This window comes from Herpailurus yagouaroundi, unplaced genomic scaffold (assembly GCF_014898765.1).
Source record: "Herpailurus yagouaroundi ecotype Mexico unplaced genomic scaffold, PumYag 29, whole genome shotgun sequence".
NCBI classification, from domain to species: domain Eukaryota; kingdom Metazoa; phylum Chordata; class Mammalia; order Carnivora; family Felidae; genus Herpailurus; species Herpailurus yagouaroundi.
Window position 1 is genome coordinate 115,807,353 of NW_024412377.1, and position 26,425 is coordinate 115,833,777.

The following is a 26,425-nucleotide window of genomic DNA, read 5'->3' on the forward strand; positions in this document are numbered from 1 at the left end:
GGTCAGGGTCACATATCTAGAATTCTTTTGTGATTATCATTTTTCTTTTTTCTCCCACCTCTAACTGCATGGGACAAGGCTACATAGAAAGTCGGGAGCTGCAGTAAGATAAAGGAGCTGAAATAAACATGGTTGATTCCTTCTTTTGGCCTCTTCCCCTGCCCCAACTTTTACCCACATACCTTCTTCTGTGCTTGCTGATACCTGGACCAGAAGGAGGCCTGAACCCTACTGGCTAAGACAGATAGCCTATAGCACCCTGAGAACTTCTCAGACCTGAGGCCTTTTGACACCAAGGATGTGGACCCCCAAAATAAGCAAGGTCTGAGTGAGTTATTACAGTTAAGGCCCCCTGGATCACAGAGAGGTCTGGAGCCAAAGGTGTGCAACCTCTTACACTAATTGGATCAAGATTAGATGTTGCTAGACAATGACACTTAAATCTAAGGTTTCCGTTCCAATGTTAACACTCCCTAAGTGACTAAGGGTAAGCCATCTATCTTCCTGGAATCTCAAGTTTCCCCACATATACGGTTAGGAAAACATGCTAATTTATCTACTAGAGAGGTATTATAAAATCAACTAACATGTTCTTACATAATCATAAAGCAAGAAAAGAAAAATGTTCATACCACAGTTATATTCTTTTGATTAGAAAATACTGCCTTTTTAAGTTTAATATTTCTGGAGCGCCTGGGTGGCTCAGTCATTTGTGTCCGACTTTGGCTCAGGTCATGATCTCACAGGTTGTGAGTTCAAGCCCTGCATCAGCTCTGTGCTGACAGCTCAGAGCCTGGAGCCTGCTTCAGATTCTGTGTCTCCCTCTCTCTCTGCCCCTCCCCTGCTAGTGCTCTGTCTTTCTCTCTCTCTCTCAAAAATAAATAAACATTAAATAAATAAATAAATAAATAAATAAATAAATAAATAAATAAATTTAATAATATTTCCAAGTGTCTCATTCAAACTTTATAAACACCCAGGAATTCTAGAACTAGTAATTCTGTAACACTCATTTTAATATATGTACATATGATCCACACTTCTGCATAACAAGCAGTTCATAAAAATTTGTTGACGAGATGATGGGTGATTAATCAGTTGATTAAATGAAGGCACTTTCAAAATCATATATACCACTAATAAATAAAATCACAGGCTAGTATTCTAAATTCTAACTTGGTGAATACTTCCTAAACTGAATTAATTACCATAATCTCCAACAACTCTACATTAGAGATATTAAATATGTAAAATATGTAATAAATTTTCAAGTTAATCAATTTACTCATGGCTTGGGTGTATGGTCAGGGTCACATATCTAGAACTGAGGCAGCAGAAACTGAAAAAGCAACAACCATGTTGATGAGATCCAGTGATTCCTCCTCTGTGGATACCAGAAGAATGTAGGCCCAACACCCCCTACCAAGTGCTACTTTTTCATGTTTTTCACAGCATTTAGCACCTGCCAACGTAGTGTATAACTGACTTTACATTCCGTCAATGAACCAGTCCTTGGAGTTCACATTTGTATAGTGAAATATCAGTTTTCCTTAATCTTCTACATTTTTCTGTATGATCTCATACTCGGTAAACTAAGAGCCTCCTGGATTACAGGGCCCAGAAAGAAGCTCATCTAAAAAGAAAAAAAAATGCAATTTTAGGTGACCTCAAGTTAAACTGGCATATGATGTGTTTCTGAAAAACCAAAACCAACATTATATTATATACAGCCCATAAGAACCTATGGAATCTAGCTCATAGAAAATAATGTTTCAGTGTATACTACTTGGGCAGAATGAATGTAGAATACTCTATGTTCCATTCTAGACAACATTATTTTGACAAGACAGACACAAGCTGGAGTGATCTCAAAATGGGCAGTCTAGACGCAATCTGGAAATTTTATCAAGTAAAATTGGAACTCACATGAATTTTCATTTTAAAGACTGTTAAGTGTTAAATGGGCATGATAGCTGAGAGCTCTGGTATAGAAAAGGCAGTACACATAGTCTTAGCTCAGGCTTCTAGAAAATGCCACAGATGAGGTGGTTTAATTAACAGGAATTTATGTCTCATGGTTCCAGGGGCTAGGAGGCCAATATGAAAGTGCCAGCCTATTTGGTTTCTGGGGAGAGTTCTCTCTCTGGCTTGCAGAAGACCATATGCTCACTGTGTGCTCACGTGACCTTTTTTTCTCACTGCTTGGAATGGAGAGAGCTCTTTCTCTCCCTTTTCTTATAAGGACACCAAACCTATCAGATTAGGACCCCACCCACATCACATCATTTAATCTTAATTACCTCCTAAAATCCCTGTCTCCAAATACAATCACTTTGGGGGTTAGGGCTCTAACATACAAATTTTGGGATGACACGGTTTAGTCCACAGAACAGTCTGTATCCCTCTAAAGGAAATACTTTGGGAGGTATGCTGTAACCCATTGTGAGAAAACTTTCTAGCTGAAGCTGTTCAACCATGAAACCAATTGCCCACCCCCTGAAGCTGTGGCCTTTCTATCCCTGGAAGTCACAATTCAGTTAAAAGGACCATTCTCTGAGTGATGTTGGGGAGGAGATTACTACAGTTTATGGAAGTTTAGAACAGAAGACTGCTAGGGTCTCAGCAACTCAAAGATTCTACCATATTTAAACTTTTTAAATGTTGCTTTTCCACCAGATTCACCCAAAACTGTCCTCTCGAAGGATTAAAACCATATGTGGTTATTTTGGCATAAGTAAAGTTTAGTAAAAGGCTTAAAACAACAGAATTCAAACAATTTTGGATTAAGTAAAATTTCACAATTCTTGGTTTTGCAGAGAGCAATGATATGTCTATGATTCTCATCTGGATTTGCTTGGGTTTATGACTTTGTGTGGGCTTGGGAGGAAGTGGTTTAAGTAAATTCTTAAACTGCATCCCAAACACTGTGTGTTATCAGTTTCTTAAGAATCTTGAAGAGGCCACACTGGATTCCATGAATAAGATTGGAGGTGTCTCATATGTAATATCATTCCATACCTAGTGTTTGATAACCTCTAGGTAGAAAAAGCCAAGAGAGAGAAACTAGATTAAGAAAGAAAAATAGGAATATTCTTTCACTGCTTTTATTCCAGAAATTACATGGCCTCCTGGTATGACTGCCAGATGTAGTAAAATTTCAGTAAAAAACTTTAGTTCTGGATGAACCAAAATACTTGGCAACCAACACTATTAATTCTGAACTCTGTTTTACTGTGAGCTGCATTATGGTCAAAGTTTTAAAAATACGATAGTTTAGCTTCATATAAAATATGTTTCATATTTCCCTAAAAATTATGTTAACATAAGACAAAATGAGTTAGTTTCTGTTGATGCCTTACTATTAAGTAAAATGAATTACACTGTTAAGAATGTTCAGCAAAAAGGATATCAGCAGCTGTATTTATGATGAGTAGAGAATAGTTTCCATACAAATTAAGAGCAAAGCTTCCAACACAGATCAGTCAGGATCCAAAAGCATAAAATATAGTTCATAATGATGGCTTTTCTCTCTCTCTCTCTCTCTCTCTCTCTCTCTCTGTCTCTGTCTCTCTTACATCATTGGACACAGGGCAAAGAAGAGATCTTCAAATTGGAACACATTTTATTGATGAATCCCAGTCCATCAGCCTGTGCTGACTTATAAATAAGGGTCTTTGACTTGAACTTGAACTCATAGCTCCCTACAGTAAGGCAATCATGTGATTTATATGTGAAAATGATCACTTTTGAAAGTGAAAGGGGACATAATTACAATGGCTTAACAGACATAAGCAGAAACTGTGCCATGAAAACCAGGATATTTGGTGGCCATATCACAGAAGACATTGTGGTTGATGCCCCAACCTCTATTCCACCCCAAATGACTGTTCTAAGATAGTAGTCCTCAAAGTGTGGTCCCAGACCAGCAGTACTTGTTAGAATTGCAAATTCTAATTGGCAGCTTGTTAGAATTGCAAATTCTGGCCCCAGACCTATGGCATCAGAGACTCTAAAGTGGGCTGGGCAGCAATATGTGTTTTTTAGAAGGCTTCCAGTTGATTCCAAGGAAGGTTAAAGTTTGAGATCCACTGCTGTAAGCCAATCATAATATTCATTTCCTTCATCAGTGATGGGTTTAGGATCAGGCAGACCTAAAGGCAGTTTGAGCCAATGAAATATAAAATGAGGCTAGCTGGGAATTTCTGGGAAAGATAAATCAATCTCTCTCTTGTTGAACAAGGGAATATATTGCCTTACTGAGGACAAATGACTCTGTGAACTATAGACAGAGTTCACTTGAAAGACACTAGCACTGTTTGGCTGCTGGATCAGCCAAACCTCTGCAGAAGTCCATCCAACCTCTGCACTATGTGAAAGGATCCATTTGTTGAAGCCATTTCTGTTTCAACCAGCTGAAAGCATCCTTCCACACCAGCACCCATTCCCACTTGTCTTGAACCTGCCTTTGCACTATTATCTTCTGCATCTTCTCTCACTTTTCTCCCTTCCCTCCCCACCCCTTTTCTCATAGTCGGATCTCACCCCTCTTTCAGTCCGTTTCACTCCTTCCCTCATAAAGGCCATTCTGACTGCTCTACCCCAACTTCTCTCTTTGTCAGAATTCAGTTTCCCTTGCTTTCTGAACCACTGATCTGTTTTCATCATATAATGCCTCCTACTGCTTTGTCTCCTGAGGGTACAAGTACACATACAAGTACCTGGCGCCTGGCATTGGCACTGGGTGTGGCACTCTAAGATGCTCAGGAAATATTTGCTGTAGATGGAGATTAGGGATCTTGTTGTAGATGTGGTAGATCACGGAGGTGAGGGATTTGGTGTGGCACCACTTGCTGCCGCTGTTAGCAACGGCCCCCATCCCCAGGTCACAGGTGTTCCTCAGCTATGACCCCGATGTCAAACCGTGCCTTAATTACAACTCTAATCCTCCCTTGGTCCAAAACTAGAGTTAGACACCTTTTTGGCATCTATGAGCCAGAAACTCCAGGAGCAAAAAGAGACAGGCTAACAGGTCAAAGCTTGGCCCCCTGCACAGAACAGGACTTCACAGCACTGAACTGGGTCTATGCAATAAGTATGGAATGGAGTTGCCAGACCATCATTAGTACCCCTCTCCATGTTTACTCTCTTCAAAAGCTGGATACCACCAATGGAGTTATGTTGGTGGCAGGAAGCTGAATGAGGATGGATGTGAGCCAGAGATTACTCTGGCTCCTAAGAAGGCAGCATAGCTTAGGGTTAGAGGATGTGGGTTTTAGAATCAGACCACCTGGATTTGATCCTTGATGGAGTGTTCCGTCTCCTTACAATCTTGAGCATGTTATTTGACTTCTCTGACTCCCAGTGTCCTCATCTGTAAAATGGGGATACTAATCATGTGTCATTTTCTTATAGGAGAAATAAATAAGATCATGTATGTAAAACACTCAGCATCATGCCTGGAACATAGTAAACACTCAGTAAATAGTAGTGATTGTTAGTGACTCAACCTCTCTGTGGCTCAGGGCTGGTTTCCTTCCTTCCTGTGGATGTGGGAGGAGGAGGGCCTGATACTTGCCTATTCACAGACAGGTCAGTGAATGAAGAGAGAAGGGAGGAAATTAGAAGTGCAGCTCTAGAGAGCAGGCTTTGCCCTGGCTTTCTGCCTGCCCAGCAGCTGTGGTTTAGCATATGAATGGAAAATGTCCTCCTTAGCACAACACTTTTTTCACCCCACCTTCCCTAGCCACCGCCCTCAGGGAAGCAGAGAAGTTTTGTGGTTGATATTAACTCCTTGCATTTGCCCAGCACCTTTACAGTTTAGAAAGCCCTGTCCCATCTTTTGTCTCATTTGGCCCTCATACCTTGCTTGTTCTGTAACCAAGGGTAACCCCTATAAGCCCCATTTTACCCAATAGGAATCAGAGTGATTGATTATGTGACTTGCCAAAGGCTGCACAGTCAGAAGTTACAGAGCCAGGACTGAAAGATGTTCTGACTCCATCTTAGTCATCTGCCCTCCCTCTTCATGGCCCCTATGCCCAGCTCATGGAAAAATGTTTTCCAAAGAAAAGCATAATTTGTATGTTCTACATGTAAGTTTATTTCAGCCAAAGTGTCAAATGGTGAAAAACTTCTTCACCTCTTTCTTCAGGATCCTTTGCTTCATGTTCAAGTATGTGTATGGTTCCCAGGAAAAAGAGAGGAAAGGTCTGTTTTCTGTTAGTTATGCACAAAGTATTTACTGTCATGCCTGAACCCTAAGCAGTAACCAAATCCTATGTCACTTGAGTGTTTGCCCAAATCTCTACCTCTTATGCTAATTCAAACCAAAGTTCCCATATTTGTCCATATATCATGATCCTCTTCCTTCCTTTCAACATTCAGGGAAGGAACCTGAAGTGTTTATGGAAATTGCAAAAAGAGGACAAAATTGAATGAAAAGATCTGGAGACCTGGGGTCAAAATAGTGGGAATTCACTGCAAAAGGGAAGGATTCTAAGCACTTGTGTGAAATAGGAATTTTTTTTTAACATTGATTTATTTATTTTGACAGAATGTGCATGCACACGCGAGTAGAAAGGCAGGGAGAGAGCAGGAGAGAGAGAATCCCAAGCAGGCCCCATGCTGCCAGCACAGAGCCCAACATGGGAGAGGGGGAAGCTTGATCTCATGAACCATGAGATCATGACCTGAGTTGATATCAAGAGCCAGATGGTTAACTGACTGAGCCACCCAGGCACCCCTGAAACAGAGAATCTTAGTGTGAATCATGTTAAGCAAGCAATTCTGGTTGGGGGCAGCTAATTTTGTACAGAAGTCTTATTCTCAGACTGGCTAGGAACTGAAGATACTGCCACCATTGGAACAACCAGTCTTAGTCTCTGAGCCATCCATACCCACTACTGTAAGTATAAAGAGTATAAAGAGCCTGGGCTTCACGATCTTACAGACCTAGCTTAGAATCCTGCCTCTGACATTTACCAGTTCTGTGACCTTAGGTAACTTCCCTAGCCTCTCTGAAGTTAGGTGTCATCTGTAAAATCGTAGAGTAGTACCAACTTTCCAAGTTGGTGGGAGGATTAAGTTATCCAATTTAAATAGAATATCTGGCACGTAATGGACGATTAATAAATGGTAGGTATGAGTTCGTTTTTTAAGCAATTAAGAATTATGCCATGGCCGTGTTTTCTAAACAGTATCCTTATAGATAATACAATTTAATGAAAATAGCAATATGACAAAAATCCATTGGTGATTCTCAGCCTGAACAGTCCCTCTCTGGCCTCCCAGGGGTTCAACTAGTTACTCAAGAGCCTCAATTATTTGTAGAGGAAAGATTCTGCATCTCCGTATGAGGAGATCAATGGGTTTTAACATCAGATCCAGGTTGTTCCAAGTCATTAAGTGCTGTATCACCTTTACTTGAGACAGTGGAAAAGCCTGATGCCATCCCAATTCTGCCATGAACTATTTGTTTGAACCAAGGACTAATTGGAACTCATTGACAGGTCCCAATTTCCTCATCTGCAAAGAAGTTTGGACATATAGTCAATTTTCTGGAGTCTCTACCAATTCTTTAAAGCTGTGACTCTGGAATCTAGAACAAATCCTACCTTGACTACTGGGCAAATGGGTAGTAAGAATTAGAAAAATGAAAAAAATCTACCTCATCTTCACCAAGGGGTTATCTACTAAACAAATTGGTGTGTGTGTGTGTGTGTGTGTGTGTGTGTGTGTGTGTGTGTGTAAAGATCTGACATTTATGTTTTTGTTATTTTGAGACCCTAAACTATAGACTACTACTAAGCTATCACAGTTTACTAGTCAGCATGTAAGTCTTTCCATGTAATAATCATAGTAACAATAATCATAAAGCAATAATAACATACCTTTACATTTATAAATATTTTTTCACATAAAGCAACTATATATATAATTACTATATATATAATATACATATATGATATAATATAATATACATATATATAATATACTATACATATATATAATTTTGATTTCATAATGACTTGCTGAAATAGGCTATATTCCTATTTTACAGATAAGGAAATGGAGGTTCAGATGAGACAAGTAACCTGCCTAAGGTTATAGAGCTAGTAAGTGGCAGAACCATGTGGTCTTCTGTCCCCTCACCTTATGATTCCTCTCCAACCCTTACACAAATCTTACACAGTAAACCATGACCAATTGTGCAGTTTGTAAAAGGTGTTGTGCCTGCCTCAATTTGCCTAACTGGTTGCTCCCACCAAGGCCTGGCAGAACAGAAACCTGAACCAGCAGTGCCCTACCCCATGAACAGTGCTTTGCACCCTTATACATAATGTGACACCTGGGAACTTCACTGAGAGACTAACACAAAACGTGAAGTCATCAGAAGGCACGAAACAGCAACTAATAATTCTCTATATTGGTGTTGTTCCTTTTCTTCTAGAATGTTAGTTTTACAAATGCTATCATAGATTTTCCTTTAAGGCAGCTTTAATGATGTGACCCATTTCCTTATGTGAGAAAGGCTCAAGAATATTGGAACTCATTACTTGTCTCAAAGAAGAAAATATTTTGTTTGGCACAATGTGGACTGTTGATCCACAAGTTCAACCTGACTGTTCTACTTAGAATAAGCACAAATGAGTTTAGATCCACAAATTCAGGATCTAAATATTCTGGCCAAATTCTAAAGAAATTGGCCGTCTTACAAGTGAAAATTCCAACCAAAATGAAAAACACCTTGCACAGAGGCAATACTATATACTTTCAGAGACAGGGCCAAGGCCATGCTGAGGGTTTTCAGAGTCATGCAATGGTAACTCTTTCTACCCAGGATCTGTCATACTTCTAATCAGTTTTTTCCCCACTGTTTGGTCTTTTTGCCCTATGTAGCAAGTTTCTCAGGTCATGATGGAGTATGTGTTGGTGTCTAAAATTTTTCTCATAGAGAATATGAGGATAGGGCCAAGTGGGCCAGAGGCTTCTAGGAAGTTCGAGCCTCCCTTCCCCTCTTTCTCTCCCTTATAAGCCATATCCCAGAAACCATGCCAAGAGGAGCTTGAGGTGTGGCTGTAGGAGAGGCAAGAGTTATGGAGCAGTATGTTATATGCTCCCTTCCAAGACCAGACCCAGGCTAATTTGAAGTCCCATACCCTCTAGCTATGTCTACTGTCAAGATGTGTATCTGTGGAATCTACTGGAAGATTTCATTGAGCTAATAAAAGCATTAGGAGTATAGTCAATAAAATGAGCTTTTAACAACATGGAAAATTGCTTAGGCCATAAGAAACAAAACCAAGGGCATATACAAGTAAAAAAAAAATGCTTAGAAAATAAGATTTGAAAAAAATACACCAAAATATTGACACTTCTAGGCTGGAAGTACTCAGGACTACTGCTCTATCCTGCCCAGTGAACATTCTCCCTTCAGGAAATAATCCCCTATATTTGCTTTGGTGAACCACCCTCCCCTCATTCTCAGACAAGTGTCCTGGGTGAAGCTACAGATGTGGAACGCAGTGCACTAAAGCTAATCATCTTATCTCATTCCCCTGCCATAATCTGTGCATGGACATGTAGCCTATTTAGAGCCAATGAGACATGAGGAAATGTTTACTACTAGACTTTGGTGGAAAGGAAGCTTTCACTCTTCTATTGAAATGGTGTATGATGCTAAGTTTCAAACTGCTACAGTCATTTGTCACCATAGAGTGAAAGCATGGTAATGACTCAGGTGACCACAGAGTAGAGTCCAAGGCTCCAGACATACTGTCCAATCCAAGTAAAGAGATAGAGAGAAGCCAGGTCCTTTGTGACATCATTTGAGCCATTGGATCAAAGCTTGCCTAGAGCCTCTGGACTTGTCAGAAGTGGTATTCGGTTATTTTGTCACTTGCAGTGTAAGGAGCCCTATAACTGATACAGAAATTGATACTGTATTTTAAAGTATGAAAGTCATTTTTCACTCTGTAATTTATGAATAGCCATTCCCATTGTGTTTAAGAACACAGTCTCTGGATTCAAATCCCAGAGTCTCTATTTAATAGCAATGAGACCTTGGGATAGTAGCTTTACCACTCTGGACTCAGTTTTTCCATCTTTAAAAGGTGTATAATAATACTTACTGCACAGAATTTTTATGAGGATTGATAATTAAGATATAAAGCACTTAGAAAAATGTCCGGCACATGGTAAACACTAAGTGTTTGTTATCACTTTGATTTCCACACAAAGTGATCCCCAAAGGAAGCTGCATGGCAGAGCATTGGGGATAGAAAAGATTTTTCTTCCAAACGTCTCTATCCCATTACATTTTTGACAAGCTCAAAATAATCAAAATCACTAGAAGGTATTTGTGAAATATGTGGTGAGGTGACAAGGTGGCATCATGAGAGAGCGTGATTTTGAGATCACTGAAGACTTGGGTTCCAGTCCCCACAAACAAATTTTTAGCTGTGTGGCCTTGGATAGTTATTTAAATTTTCAGAGCTTTTGCTTCCCCTTATGTAAAATGTGAATGAGAACACCTTCCACATTGGAAAGATTATTTGGGATATTAAGTGCCTAGTAGAGTCAGTTGGCTGGCACTCGAAGGGTAGTTAAGATGACTAGTTATTCAGGCATTGAAAATTTGTCTCTGATCAGTTAGAGAAAACAGTATAACTTATTCCTACTTGGAAAAAATAACTTTCTCTTCTTTTAAAATCAAAATCACAGTTTAAATGGTTTAGAATCATGTGGATATAAGGTTGGATAAGTTGGATCAGTTAGTCCATGAGTGGCTAGGTGCTAGAGGTTTAAAGATATACTGGGTTTCCCTTCTCCCTCCTCCTATCATTACAGATAAACACATGGGATGTATTGTCCATTCTTTCATTTCTTGCTCTGCCTTCATGTGTGCAGAAAAAGGTGGTGTGTGAAAAAACATCCATGATAATGATGTTAAGAGGTAAAAGGGGAGAAAGTAAGGTATGCAGAAAGAGCCAGGGAAGGGAGATGTGTGATGGCACATTGGGGCATTGGCGGTCCTCTTTCACAGAGCTCCATAGACAGAATCAGAGCTGGACACAAAAAGTTCAGTTCCAGGCGGGTTTTTTTTTAGTTTTTCCCTTTATTTACCACAATCAAGAGTGTGAGCTGCCTTGAATGTCCCTGGAAATTTTCTACGTGACCTCTGAGGCTCAGTTCCCAAGTCAGTCAACCCTTGGGAAAATGCCTCATTTTAAGCTCTGGCCCTGGGTACTTTAAAGCAAGTTTTCATATGGTTGATCTCACTCCTCATCTCATTCCCTACACAGCAAAAATCACATTAAGGACAGCAGATATGCTGTATTCTAATTTGGGGTGTCTTACCTATGACTGTCATGGCAGATGTGAGAAGAGGGAGCATAGACTTGGAAAAGCTAAAAATTTTCTTCTGATATGTCAAGATATTTTAGTAAAATTCATTCCAGATTATGTTTTTTCTCTTTGTACTCCCCATTTACTAACTCTCCCCATTGCTTTAGAAAACTCATCACAGCATTAATAGGGAATAAAGGTGTCAAACTCTTGGCTTTCAAGTTCAAAAGCCTTGGTCCAGTATAAGACAGAAGGGTTTGGGAAGAGGGTTTGCTGCCCAGTTTTAATTCTCCCTTCTGCTGTGATAACAAACATTTAGCATCAACCTCCCACCCACACCCACTTCCAGGCCGATAAAGACTTCCCAAGTTGGGGAGAACAAAAGTAGAGAAATGAGTGTAAGCAAGAGAAACAGAGGTATTAGAGTTATAAGAAAGGCTCTTTTACCATGCCCTTTACCTTGAGGTTAGCTCTATGGTGGGGAAAGATGATGGAGGCTCATGATGATGTTGGGGATCTGTTACCATGTAAAATCCTGGGAGGCAACAGCCTAACGGTGTTTCCTAGCACACAATGTTGTGACAGTAGTAAGGTAAAAATGGTCACATAGAGTGCTATGGATAGGGAAAGCTTAAGGCAGCCCCTCTGAATCTCTAGCAGCCCCAGAGGGGCACAGATGAAGAGCTAAATTGCTCCTAGACTCTCAATAAGGGCACAACATTTAGCTGACAAAGGGCCCAAGGGGTCCAATAGCCATAACAGTGCATCACAAAAGTGGAAAGTGGCATACGACGTGCACATCATGAGTCCAGGTGTGTCAAAATTATCTCCCCAGGTACCTAATGTAGCACCCAAGAACCACATGGGGCTATTGGTCATCTCAACAGATGCCAGGCCATGTCAAGACTAAGGACAGAAGCCCTTTCCTGCTGACCCAGAAGTTAGGTAACACTGGAGAAAAGGAAGTAGAAGAGATCATCTGGAGTCATTTGCATTCTTTGTTGTAAGTTTCTCATGGCCTAGAGCAGGGGAAAAAGTCAGATATATTTCTGGAAGGAGGCAGTAACTCCTAGGATGAATATTGAAAGATGGTAATCAAGTTAGGCAAAGAAAATGAAGCAGGCAATGATAGGGCAAGGGGACAGCATACGCTGTCTTTTCTTGGCATGGAAGCAGGAAACAGTGTATTGGAAGTTGGCCCAGGAACCATTAGCAAATTGGTAATGTGACAGCCTGGTGTTGGAAGTTATATTAAAGATAAGGCTGGAGAAGTAAGGAGAGGTCAGGCAATGGAAGACTTTTAAGACACACAAAAGTGGCTTGGTGATGAAAAGGCTTTGGAAGAGATGGTCACATTTTCAGCATTGTGCATGATGGATCTGAGGGTTTCATTCTGGTTGTTTATTCCTCCCTAAGAAAACTTAGTAATTTAAAATAACATTTTATTACATGTCACAGTTTTGGAGGTCAGGAATTGGGCAGGACTAGCTAGGCAATTCTTCTGCTCTCTGTGGCACTGATTGGCATCATGGTAGTATGCATCTGGCAGCTAATCTGGTATGGATGTTACAAGATGGTTTTACTTTTGGTAACTGGGCAGGTGGGCCACTGTCCCTCTCCATGTCATCCCAGCCCTCTTCATATGGTCTAAGAAGGAAATTAGACTTCTGACATAGGGGCTCAAGATTTCCAGATACCAAGGTGAAAGCTTTTCTTAAAGGTTAGCCCCTGGGTGCCTAGGTGGCTCAGTTGCCTAAGTGTCTTACACTTGATGTGGCTCAGGTCTTGATCTCAGGGTTGTGATGTTGGGCTTCTTAATTAAAAGGAAAAGAAGGAGAAGGAGAAGAAGAAGAAGAAAGAGGAAGGAGAAGGAGAAGAAGAAGGGGAGGGAGAGGGAGGAGGAGGAGGAAGACGAAGGAGAAGAAGGAGAAGGAGAAGAAGAGGAGAAAGAAGAGGAAGAGGAAGAAGAGGAAGAGGAAAAAGAAGAGAAGGAGGAGGAGGAGAAGGAGAAGAAGAGGAAGAAGAGGAAGAGGAAGAATAAGGAGAGGAAGAAGAAGGAGAAGGAGGAGAAGAAGAAGCTGCCTCTGAACTGGCATAGAGGCACTTTTTCTGTATTGTATTGATCCATGCCATACTCAAGCTTCCCTAAATTCAATAGGAAGAAAAATAGACCTCACCCTTCCACAGGGGATATCATGGAATTTGTAACCATCTTTAAGCCACCACAGAGTCTGAGGAGGTGAGATTGGAGGTAGAGAGAAGTACAGAGTTATTATAATCCCCAGTTCATTAAGTATTCTTGCATGAGCACTTTCAGATGTTGTCTATTTCTTTATTTTATTTAAATTCAAGTTAGTTAACATACAGTGTAGTCTGTTTCAGGAACAGAACCCAGTGATTCATCTCTTACATTTGACACCCAGTATTCATCCCAAAAAGTGCCCAAATGTTCTCTTAACACCTTTCTCACAGCACTATGACGTAGCTGTAATTGCTGGTTTGTTTACCTTTCTCATTAGACTTTGAGAGTCTCAAGAACAACACATGTCTCTTATTCAGATCCATATCTCAGTGCCTGTCACATAGTGAATGTTCAGTAAATGTTTATGGAATAAATGAATTGAATAAACTGGAACAGTTGGTATCCCCTTAATTCCTGGGTCTTTGGAATACCAGAGCAAGCTCCTATTTAATATAATTCCCTTCTCTCGATCCAGCTCTTTTTATTGACTTAAGAAATGCCAGATTTGAATATGTAAAAATAACATTCAGTGTATACATATATGTAAATAGCTTTAAACTTTTGCCTGCTATGTTAGTTTTCTATTGCTGCACAAATTACTATAAACTTATCTTAAACAACACACATTTATTATCTCACAGTTATGGGTCAAGAGTCTGAGCACAACTTGACTGAATTCTCTGCTTTGGGTCTCACAAGGCTGCAGTCAGTTTGGTGGCTGAGGATGCTGTCTTATCCAAGGCTTCACTTGGGCAGGATCTGCTTTTGTTGGCAGAATTAAGTTCCTTGAGGTTGTAAGACTGAAGGCTTCAGTTACTTACTAGCTGTTGGCCAGAGGCCATCTTCCATTCCTTGATACATGGATCTCTCCATATGACTGCCCACAGAATGGCAGTTTGCTTCATCAAAGCCAGCAAGAAAGAGTCTCCTCACAAGACAAATATTTCAGTTTCATATAACATAGAGGCCACAATATGGCAGTTTGAGTTTTTAAAGCCACAACAGAGAGACACTAGCAAGATGGTCACTGTAATCTCACATAGCATAGTTCTTTACAGCCCTTCTCTCACGGAGAGGAAATCACACAAAGAACACTGGGAAGCAAGAGATCATACATAGAATTTACACTAAGTGTCTGTGTATCATGCCCACCTACAGCAAAATAGTGATTCTCATAATTTGAAATACGAGCTAGATTAGCTTTGTTACCATTCTTATTTGACTCAACACTAAATTCCATTTATTTGTCAATCCCAGAAAATGATCAAACCCTAAAATTCTAAAGAAAATCAGGACCATTTTCAAAACATTCCAGCTATTCCTACAAGTATATTCATTTAATTTTTGCCTTTTCAGTAGGCACCAGTGCGCCAGCTTCCCTTGAAGAGACAGACACACATTTGCCTCAGCCATTATTTAATACAGTTAGTACTGAAACTTTATCCAAATTCTAGGCAAAGGCCTGGAAATTCTTGGCCATACAAACCCATAAAATAAAATATTTTTTTTAAAACATTCATGTTGGTACTTTCTTATTTATCTGGTTTTAGTACTAAGTATCAAACTTCTAGCCAAGGAATCTGTTTTGTAACTGAAAAGTATTCTTGCATATGAGGGTCAACAGCGGAAAAACCTTTGCTTCTCCAAGTGTTGTGTCAACGTTAACAAAAGCAAAGTATGGTGAAAATCCTTAAGGTGATATTTTAAAGCTAGTCTGGGCCACTGCAAAGCTGTAGTCCTAATAACGGACTTCCTTATCCTGTGTATTTGTCTGGGAATAGGATACACCTGACTGTTGCTCACACTTCTGCACTGGCCTTTCATTCTCCCTGTGAAAGAGGGTAGTGCAAGATCATTGACAAACCCAGAACTATTTGATAGTTATCCAGAGGTCTAGAGTAACAAGATGCTAGACTCCCTCTGTTTCGATTTGCATTTGTGTTTAACCTTTATACAGAGCAGTATTTATTTCATTTCTTTTTTTTAAAACTATTTATTCATTTTGGGGACAGCACAAGCAGGGGAGGGGGAAAGAGGATCCAAAGCAGGCTCTGCACTGACAGGCTGACAGCAGGGAGCCCAGTGTGACTCCAACTCATAGACTGCAAGATCATGACCTGAGCCAAAGGTGGACACTCAACCGATTCAGCCACCCTGGTGCCCCTATTTATTTCATTTCTAACTCTCTTGATCTACTATAGTTATTCATTAAAATGAAATAAAATAAGCAAATACTAATAAATTAAGAAGTTTCTGCTAAATTCTCAATTTTAAAACGATAGCCATAAAACTGTGGTGTTAGAAGTTAGAATAGTGGTCACCAGTGACTTTCCAATAACCAGAAGGGTCCTTTTGCGGGTGTTGGTCATGTTCTTTTTCTTGATCTACATGCTCATTATATGGCTCTGCTCAATTTGTGAAAAACTATCAAGTTGTGCTCTTACAGAATGCCCAGTGATTATATATTATTCTTCAGTAAAATTTTTGAAGTGAAGTCACATTCATGCTTAGTTTTGTTGCTCTGAAACAAATTTGTCATGTTTTTGAGCTTGCAAATTTGGTTGCAACTTGATTTAAGTTCATATTTCATCCCAGACTTATTAAGTAGATTACAGTGTGGCTGAAACTGCAAACTGCTCCATTTTTAAACTTATTTTGAATTACTTTTCATTTTTCTTGGTGAATCACATGCTATTAGGTTACAAAGATTTGGAGTCCCCAAGATGTCCCCAACTCACCATTGATTAAATATTTAATGTTTTTTAAATTTAATAATTTAATAAAAATTTTTAATTTAATAGTTTGAATTAAATATTTAATTTTTAAACTTTCTAAAGTATTTTATGCTAATAATGAAAAACATTAAACTAGGGGACTGAAATTGGTAAGAGTAGGACCCAGAACACAGAAGGAGGAAAACTTTTAAAGGAATAAGGCAGTGGGAAAAGAAGAAAAGGATATACAGTTGCCTCCTAAATTGGGGAAAAGATAAGATTGCTCACAAATGATGGTATTGGTTTTTCCCAGGGAATAATGAAATAAGATTCCGTGCTAGGAATAAATGTCAGGGTGGGGCTGGTAGTTCAAGCACAAGGGATAGTTAGGAAATAGTATTGATAAGGTAAATATGGCTGAAGGTCAAGGGGATTGAAGATACTAGTAAGAATGCAGTTAAGAAAGTTGCTAAAAGGGCTCCCACAGTTTAGGGAGATAAAGTGAAGGTAGGAAATAACTAATAAACTTTGAGAACCAAGACTAGAGGTCACGCTGAGGACAAATCACAGAGTAAGTGGGAGTGAGGGAGTAAGAGAGGTCCAAGAGTAGGTGGCTGTGGGTAGAAAGAAACTTAACAATTGAAAATTTTGCAGGTGGAGTAATTTCATCTGATGACTGGATTCAAGGAGTGGCTACATCTGTGGGTTTCTGCTAGAGTGAAGTTGAAGATGATTGGAACAGAGAAAGATGAGAAATTGTGAGGTCAGGGTGCTAACTGAGTCATTATCATGTTTGCTGAAATCATTAGGCTGGGGCAGGACATGGGGATAGTTCCAAGGCTGACACAGAGTTTCAGAAACACACTTGGGCACAGGCAAGGAAGTAAATGGCTATCTTGATGAGGGCCAACTGTATGCAAATAGCAAGCAGGCAAAATTTCTCTCAGACATATATTACCTTTGTCACATAGCATTTTTTCCTAGCTTTGTTCACCTACTCTCAAGTCACCTCATTGTCCTCGTGTTGCTCTCTCACTGTACACTTCCCAACTCTCCACTTTTGATACATGTGAAATCCCACATGATCCTAAGGCATACTTGGAAAGTTCTTAATTGATATGTCACTTTATCCCACTTATTATTGAATTTTTACAGGGCTTTCTCATGACAAATCCTTAATGTAAAAGTGGTCATTTTGGGCCACTACCCTAAGGAGATGTTTGCAAAGTCCTAGAATTCCAGCCAAGGCAGAAGGGCTCTTCCTGTTCTGAAAAATATTTCTCCAATATTGATTCATTCTTTTAGCCCAGGAGTTTATCCCCACAAAATGTGAGTTTCTTAGAGGTTAGGGCTGGACTAAGGCAGTACAGAGATACCACAAAGGGACTAACTCAGTCTTTTGCTTTTTTGACCAGTGCACAAGGCAGACTACTGTGCTGTGAGATACTTTTTCCTTCTGACTTTATTCCCTGTGCCAGAGAAATATCATTTTCAATATATGCTGTGATGTGAAAGATTTAGGAAGCATTGACATAACAGACATTTAATGACTACAAATTTATTTAGCACCTACTATATACAAAGCACCTCATCTATTTTAACTCATTTAACCTCTACAGCAACCCTATTAGGTTGGTACCCTTATTCTCATTTTGCAGATAAAGAAACCAAGATGACCTGCCAAAGGTTACAGACATGGTAAGGGACAGGACCAGGATGCAACCTCAGGTCATCTGGAAGCAGAAGGTACACTTAACCACTACACATTGCCTCTAAATAAATGTTTGCTAGATCTAAATAAAAATTTTAACTAGATGTTATATGTTTGTTTTAAACACCCCTATAAATGGCAGAACTAGAATACAATCCAGCCACACTCTGTAAATTAGCCATGGGATGATGAGGAGCAGCAAGCTGAACACACTGAAGCCTTGTCTATGTCAGAGCGCCATCTCCAAGTTTGCTTGGGACTCCCTTAACACTAGACTTACTTCTCTGTCTTTTAAAAATTATCTGAACAACAAAAAGATCATAGTATATCCTGCGTTTTACTCTGGATCTTCAATGTAATGAAAAACTTTATAATTGTTAATTTATAGGTATATTGCCCTCCTACAGATTGTCATTTTTCCGCAAAAGGCCCTGGCCTCTCATATGTTTCTTTACACACACACACACACACACACACACACACACACACACACACACAGCTTATCTTTTAAGTTCCTCATCTTGCTTTAGGGAAAAAAAAAATCTGAAGGTTCTCTTACATCGACTGCCTAAGAGTCGCGCTATAAGAAGCAACAACCTCTCCTCCTCTCTGCCATCTGCTCGGCAGCCGCAAAGCAGCAACATGCGTGAATGCATCTCTATCCACGCTGGCCAGGCTGGTGTTCAGATCAGCAATGCCTGCTGGGAGCTCTATTGCCTGGAACACGGCTTCCAGCCTGATGGCCAGATGCCAAGTGACAAGACCGTTGGGGAGGAGATGACTCCTTCAACACCTTCTTCAGTGAGACGGGTGCTGGCAAGCATGTGCCCAGGGCAGTGTTTGTAGACCTGGAACCCACAGTCATTGATGAAGTTCGCACTGGCACCTACCGCCAGCTCTTCCATCCTGAGCAGCTCATCACAGGCAAGGAAGATGCTGCCAATAACTATGCCTGAGGGCACTACACCGTTGGCAAGGAGATCATTGACCTTGTCTTGGACTGAATTCAAAACTGGCCAACCAGTGCATGGGTCTTCAGGGCTTCTTGTTTTTCCACAGCTTTGGAGGGGGAACTGGTTCCGGGTTCACCTCCCTGCTGATGGAACGTTTCTTTGTCGATTATGGCAAGAAGTCCAAGCTGGAGTTCTCCATTTACCCAGCTCCCCAGGTTTCCACTGTAGTTGAGCCCTACAACTCCATCCTCACTACCCACACCACCCTGGAGCACTCTGATTGTGCCTTCATGGTAGACAATGAGGCCATCTATGACATCCGTCGTAGAAACCTCGATATTGAACGCCCAACCTACACTAACCTAAATAGGTTGATAGGTCAGATTGTGTCTTCCATCACTGCTTCCCTCAGATTTGATGGAGCCCTGAATGTTGATTTGACAGAATCCAGACCAACCTGGTACCCTATCCCTGCATCCACTTCCCTCTGGCCACATATTCCCCTGTCATCTCTGCTGAGAAAGCCTACCATGAACAGCTTTCTGTAGCAGAGATCACCAATGCATCCTTTGAGCCAGCCAACCAGATGGTGAAATGTGACCCTTGCCATGGTAAACACATGGCTTGCTGCCTGTTGTACTGTGGTGATGTGGTTCCCAAAGATGTCAGTGCTGCCATTGCCACCATCAAGACCAAGCGTACCATCAAGTTTGTGGACTGGTGTCCCACTGGCTTCAAAGTTGGTATTAATTACCAGCCTCCCACTGTGGTACCTGGTGGAGACCTGGCCAAAGTGCAGCGAGCTGTGTGCATGCTGAGCAACACCACAGCCATTGCTGAGGCCTGGGCTCGCATGGACCACAAGTTTGACCTGATGTATGCCAAGCGTGCCTTTGTTCACTGGTATGTGGGTGAGGGCATGCAGGAAAAGAAAGCTTTCTGAGGCCCATGAGGACATGGCTGCCCTTGAGGATTATGAGGAGGTTAGTGTGGATTCTGTTGAAGGAGAGGGTGAAGAGGAAGGAGAGGAAAACTAAAGTTAAAAATGTCACAACGGTGCTGCTTTTACAGGGAAGCTTATTCTGTTTTGAATACTGAAAAGTTGTGCTCTGATCAGTTACTTTGTATGTAGCAGTGTATACTCTCATATACAATTACTGACCTATGCTTTAAAACACAACTCTTTGTTATAGATCCAAGCTGTCCATTTCTCTGATGGGTTTGAATAAAGTATTCCCTGTCTTAAATGAAAAAAAAAAAAAAAACAAAAAAAACAAAATCACGGTGAGCCTGAAGGCCCATTTCCCAGGCGGGGGAGGAATGTAATGAAATTAGTTTTTGCTAGGTATTTTTATCACAGATTAGGAGGTGCAAACCGCAAAGAAAAACTAGTTTCTTGGTGTGTCACCAGCTCTGGGGTTCACTGATCAATCACAACCAACTCATTTAGTAAGTTAAAAATATATATCATGGCAAGGTTCGTTTGTGTAAGAGTTGGACCAAGGCCGGCGCCCCCACGATCTGCGGTAATCTGGTGTCCAGTCACGACCATCGGACTCTTCATTTTCCCCGGGGAGTTCCCACACCTCCTCTGTCCCTAAGGGTGGCCGGCGGTCCCTCGCGGCACAGAGTCCCTCAGGGAAGGCTGAGAAGGAAGGCCGAAGAAACCGCGGCGAGAAGGGATGGCGGCAGGCATAAAAAGCACCCGGGCTTCAGTTCACGACCCCGTTATTCCACGGAAAAATGGAACATTCCGCTCTTTCCGCCCGCAGAGGGGAGGTGGGGGGAACCCTTCGATCTGGTCTAGGAGAGGCGACGCGGGCGCAGCCACCGGAATCCCGGACGCCGGCAGCCTCGTTACGGGAATCGCAGCTGCCTGGTGTCCCGCCCCTTCGCCGTCGGGCTGCAGCCGACCCAATGCCCGGGCGCGCAGGGTCTGTCTGGGGCCAATCAGCATACAGTCCCTAAGTCCGGAGGCGGGGCGTGGCGAGGGCGCTGCGGGGCGGGGTCAGGGGGCGCAGCGCCCCGCCGTGGGAGGAGGGCCGCGTGCCGCGTCTGCGGGAAGCAGCCGGGAGCGAGCCGGAGCCGAAGCGAGGAACCGAGAGGCCCGTGGAGCCGCGCGGGGAACGCCCGGGCGTAGCTGAGCCGGAGGCCGCGGCTGCGCGGCCCACGGGCCCGGCCTGGCACCGACGGAGTCGTGCGCTGTACAGAAGCTGAGGAGCGAGGCGCCGCGGCCTGAGGTGAGGAGGTTCCGTGGCCAAGTGAAGGGCCGTGTAGCGGGAGGGTGAGGGCTATAGGTCCGGGCGTTCGGGCCCGGAGACCTGGCATTGGAGAGGGCCACCCTCCCTCGCGAGAGGGGAGCCCCAACAGCGCGCGAGCCCTAAATTTGTTAATCCCAGTCTGGAAATCCCCACATTCCTCGTTCCTTTCCCTATTCGCACACCTCCGAATTTGATCTCTACAAGTTTGTCACCTACATTTCTCAACCCTAAGTGCATACCTTACCTCCAGCGCGCGGACACACACACACACGTACCCTTCTCAGGCCCTCGCCCCCAAATCCCCACTTTTTGCCCCTTTAATTCCTCTAGCCCCGCATTTGACTCTTCATTTTCTACCTGGAGGTTAAGGTCTCTTCCCCAAAGCCGTCTTTTCATCCTGAAATTGTAATGTTTCAACACTGTTGGAAGTTCATCTTAAAACATTTTAAACTGACGTCTTTATTCTTTTTATCTCTAACGTGTACCAGTTCTAACGAAGCCCACCTAACGCTGTATCTGAAAAAGCACCAAATTCATCTTTAAAATTTCACCCCTCCTCACCAAGCTTAAAGGTTATTCCACGCAGCAAGGTTCTGTTTTTTAGGAGATGGACAGCATTTTATTCATAACTATTTTTTCTTTGAAAAAAATATCAGGTTAGAAGTAAGACTTGCCACTTTTGTTCTTTTTACCTTAAGAAAGGACACCCATTTCGGTTTAATTTGTGTAGTTGGTATGGGGTCATTTCACCGATTACACTGCTTTAAAATAAGTAGTGATTAGAATGCCAGGGTGACTCTTCTAAAAGATTGAAGCCTTTGGTTAAGACAGTGCTGTAAACAAACCCTTTAGACTGTGTGAGTGCCAGCTTCAAGTTGGACAACTCTTAATTTGAAATTCCTGACTCAGATCATCATATGAGCTGTTCGCCATTATCTTAATTTCTTAAATTCATGATAATTCCCATTTGGAAGTATTTTTGGACTGTAAATGGAATTTTACATTTATAGAACCAACTTGATATTAAGTTAAATCATGCTTTCCAGCTTTTTTTTGGGGGGGGGATAATTTTGAACACTTGTTTTTAATCACAAGTGGAAGAAAAAAATTACAGGATGGAGAAAGTGTGAGAAAAGGAGAATAAGTTTTGTAGTGGAATTTTTCACTCTTTGCATGTCTGTAATTAATTGACAATATTATGCACGTTTAATTTTCTCAGAGGTAATTTAGAATATTACAGTACTGCTGCCAGCTAACTTAAGATATTTTCTTATGTAATGAAAAATGTGGACAGTGTTCTCATTTTTATTTATGAGTTGCAGTGTTTTCACTTTATTTCAACATTTTCCTAAGGGAATTTGCACTGGAGTTAAATGTTAGGGCAATTTCGATTATTGTATACCTATGAAGGAGATGTTGCAGTACCCACTTTATAAAGAAGGAAACTGAGGCTCAGGGTCCGTTGAAACCTAGATCTATGTAATTGCAAGTCCTGTACTCGCTGTTGGTCATTTTTTCATGCTGACACATTTCTCATGGAGGGTCCACTACTACAGTTTGAGAACTTTAGACTCCCCCATAACTGTTCTGCAGAGAGGGTTCCCCATCCTCCCCCCCCCCAAAAAAAAACTTATTTGAGTGCTTCTTATTTTAACAGGAGTCAGGATTCCCTGGCCCTAATACAGCTTGGCTCCTAGAGAAATGTGTGGAATGTTCTCATAGCCTTCTCCATTTCTTTGATTGCAAAGGCAGTATGATCAGAGTTGAAGTTTCTAGTCTATTTATTATTTTACACAACAAATACTAAACACAACTGGCTCCAGGAATTCACAAAGATGCAGGAAATATCGTCAGGACATTGATAGAGTTTACAGAAATTGTGCTGACAAATGTATGAAAAATTGCAAGGGTGCAAGGCAGTTTTAATTAGATGCAGAATGATACAGAAAATGCTGTAGATATATAAATTCGGGAGTGATTATTTAAGGTTTGGAATGATCACAAAAGACTGAGCAGAGGTCAGACTTGAAAACTTTGTAAAATTTGGATAAGGAGAAAAATGAAGGAAACCCATTCCAAATAGAGGTCTGTGTAGAAAGGGTCAGAAATAACCAAGCTATATTATATCCAGCACATATGTAATCCTTACTTTATGCCAGTCACTTTTCTGAGCTCTTTGCCCATATTAATTCTTTTATTCCTTATAGCCTTGGGAGGTAAATGTTATTATCTTCCTTTTACAAGGAGGGCAGCTAAAGCAAAGAGAGGTTAATTTGTCTAATGCCACAGAGTTAATAAGAGGTAGATCCAAAATTCATACCTAGACAGCCTGGCTTCGGAATCTGAGCTCTTAACCGTGATGCGTATACTGTCTCTTCATGTAGTATACTTGAATGTCAGTGACTAGAATAATATGACCATACCAGAAAGTCTTTTAAAACCCACTCTTAATTGTTCTCTGTGTGCCTCAAAGTATCTTAGATTCTGAGAATATCAAGGCATATGAAGTACAGTGTTATTGGTCCTGTTACCAAACGGTACTCGAGTGCATTGGGAGCAAAGATGTTTGTGGGAGTGGGGGGAAATTCCACAGGAGAGATGGTGTTTCATCTGAGTTATACACAGTACAAAGCAGAGTCTGGAAAAGACATTCTAGAGGCAGGGAATAGGATATGTAGATGTAAAAACTCTGAAATAACTGTGTTAGAGAAAGTCTAGTAGTTTGCAGTGGCTTGAACTTAGTGGCTAGGAGTGGCTAGTCGGGAGTGATAAAATGTAGATCAGATTGTGAATGGCAAGATGAGGTCAAGTAAAATGAAAGCTTCATTAGATTGTTTGCTCTTCTCTTTAGGTCTATCATGGTGGGATAGCTTGAGGAAAGTCTGAGTAGAGGGGGTTTTTAGAAGAGACTTTACTATTTATTTATTTATTCTTTAATCTCTACATCCAACATGGAGTTTGAACTCACAACCCCTAGATCAAGAGTCACATGCTCTATGGCTGAGTCAGCCAGGCCTCTCCAGAATAGATTTTAAATATTGGAGAAGATAAGTGAGACAGGCACATGAAGCCAAATATTTAGACTCTTAAATAGCTAAAATATTTGGCATTAATATTCACCATTCAAGTTTCCTCTTTTAAGGAAAAGAATGACAAGTTTAAAGTAATGTCATAAATAGATTCATCCACCTGTAATGTTAGAATGATTTGGAGGATGGAAAGAGACTGGAAGCAGGAAGGCAGTGATAAGTACTAAGATGGTCAGTGCCTAGATTACATGGGTCATGGTAGTGTGTAGAAAAGAAGAGACAAATGAGAAAGACATCATGAAAGAAGACTGGACAAGCTAGAATTTAATAGATAAGGGACAACAATGGACCCCATTGACTTAGGCAGTTCAAGGAGGGTGGTCTTAGATGGGGTAAAAAGATGAGTACTGTGACTTTTGTAAAAAGCAGGTGCATTTATGTATGTATGTATGTATACAATATGTGTGTATTGTTTTTAGACCTTTCTATTTGAGTCAGAAGCAGAATATCCAAGACAGTGATATATAACTGGAATCAAAAGAAAGTTTCCAGCCAGAATTCTTGAAATTACTTTGTTTGAAGATGATAGTTCAAGTCATACATCTTCAAAGAAGTTAGTATTTTTTAAAAATAGTAGATCCTAGGGCTGCCTGGGTGGCTCAGTCAGTTCAGTGACTGTGTCTTGATTTCTGCTCAGGTCATGATCTCATAGTTCATGGGTTCAAGGCCTGCGTTGGGGCACTGACAGGGTGGGACCCCTGCTTGGGATTCTCTCTCCCTCTCTGCTCCCCCCCCCCCACAAATAGATAAATAAACTTAAAAAATAAGTAGTAGATCCTAAATAGTCTTGGCTCCATTCATAGCCAGGAGATAAAACCTAGCAGAGAATTCAATGAAGGAGACAGTAAAATAGACAAAGGAAAGATTTCAACAACATAATATTGTTACATAGAAACCAGGAGATAAAAGAAATTCAGGAAGCAAAGATAGTCAACAATATGGAATGTTTCAGAAACACTTTTGATATTGTCACAATGGTTACAGTCTCTTTTATTCTGTCTGACTAGTATATCTTAATGAGATTTAATGAGAAGTTAGCTACTTGATCATGACTTGAGAGCTTCATCTGTTGAAATGTGCCTATAGTATAGATTATCATTTCAAAGCTGTGTATGTAAACATACCCAGAGCAGGAGCTTTATTCCTTTCAGCACAATAAATCTGTTGTCCGGTTAAAATTTGGGTGTTCTACCTCCAAATTTTCATTTTCTGTTTACTCAGTTTCATCCTCTGCTTTGAGGTAGATTTGTATATTTACTTCTGAATAGTGCATTTCATATAGGTTGTCTGCACAATCTGTTTTTTGTTGGATGTTCTCTAGTATATATTCCCTCACCTCTATTCCCTAACACAAAGTAAACTCATCACAGCTATGTTTCAGATAGTACAGCTCTGGTTTGTACACTGGCATGTGCTGGAATTTTGCCATTGATAATCTTCATTTGACATTTAGAGTCAAAGATGGCATAGCTAATGTGTATGCTGTTTTCTCTGTTTAGAAAAACCTTTACTCATATTTCATATTTGGGCCTTCCTGGGCCCTTTCTGAATTGAGTTCTTCTATATGCTTCTGTAGCATTGGGTGCATAGTCTACCCTGTAAACTTTGAACTTCTTAAGGTTGTTTATTTGTCTTCAGCTATTATTTGTTAAGTTTTATTTCTTAGGCTGTAGTGAGAGCATGGATGGTTGTCACAATATTCTTTAGGCCTTTTCATATGTCTAAAACAGTGGTAATTTGTAAGAGGCCTTCTTCTCTAAGGTCATAAACATACTCTGTATTTTCTTCCAGTACTCTTAAATTTTGCTTTTGCATTTGGGTCCGTAATCAATTTGAAGTGTATGTATCTGTGATGAAGTAGAGCTCTTTATCTTTTTGCTTGCGGAGCCAGCTGTCCCAATACTATTTATTAAATAGTCCTTTATTTCCCCAGTGATAAGAGATGCTTTTTTTTAAATCAGATAATTAAATTCTTTAAAAAAATTTTTTTTTCAACGTTTATTTATTTTTGGGACAGAGAGAGACAGAGCATGAACGGGGGAGGGGCAGAGAGAGAGGGAGACACAGAATCGGAAACAGGCTCCAGGCTCTGAGCCATCAGCCCAGAGC

The 26,425-nt window shown here is 40.9% G+C and overlaps 1 protein-coding gene and 1 pseudogene across 4 annotated transcripts in view; both read left to right on the forward strand.

Moving 5' to 3' along the window:
• Positions 1-18,574: 18,574 nt before the first annotated feature.
• Positions 18,575-20,216, forward strand: LOC121015815 (tubulin alpha-1A chain-like; annotated as a pseudogene).
• A 766-nt stretch (positions 20,217-20,982) lies between these two features.
• The window catches only part of IL6ST (interleukin 6 cytokine family signal transducer), a 56,949-nt gene continuing 51,506 nt past the window's right edge, over positions 20,983-26,425 (forward strand). For 3 of the 4 annotated variants that reach the window (XM_040452976.1, XM_040452984.1, XM_040453011.1), the window contains exon 1: positions 20,984-21,206. The gene's annotated coding sequence lies outside the window, so the exon portion shown is untranslated. Of the gene's footprint in view, positions 21,207-26,425 lie in introns of all 4 variants that reach the window. The other variant, XM_040453019.1, reaches the window with a different exon arrangement.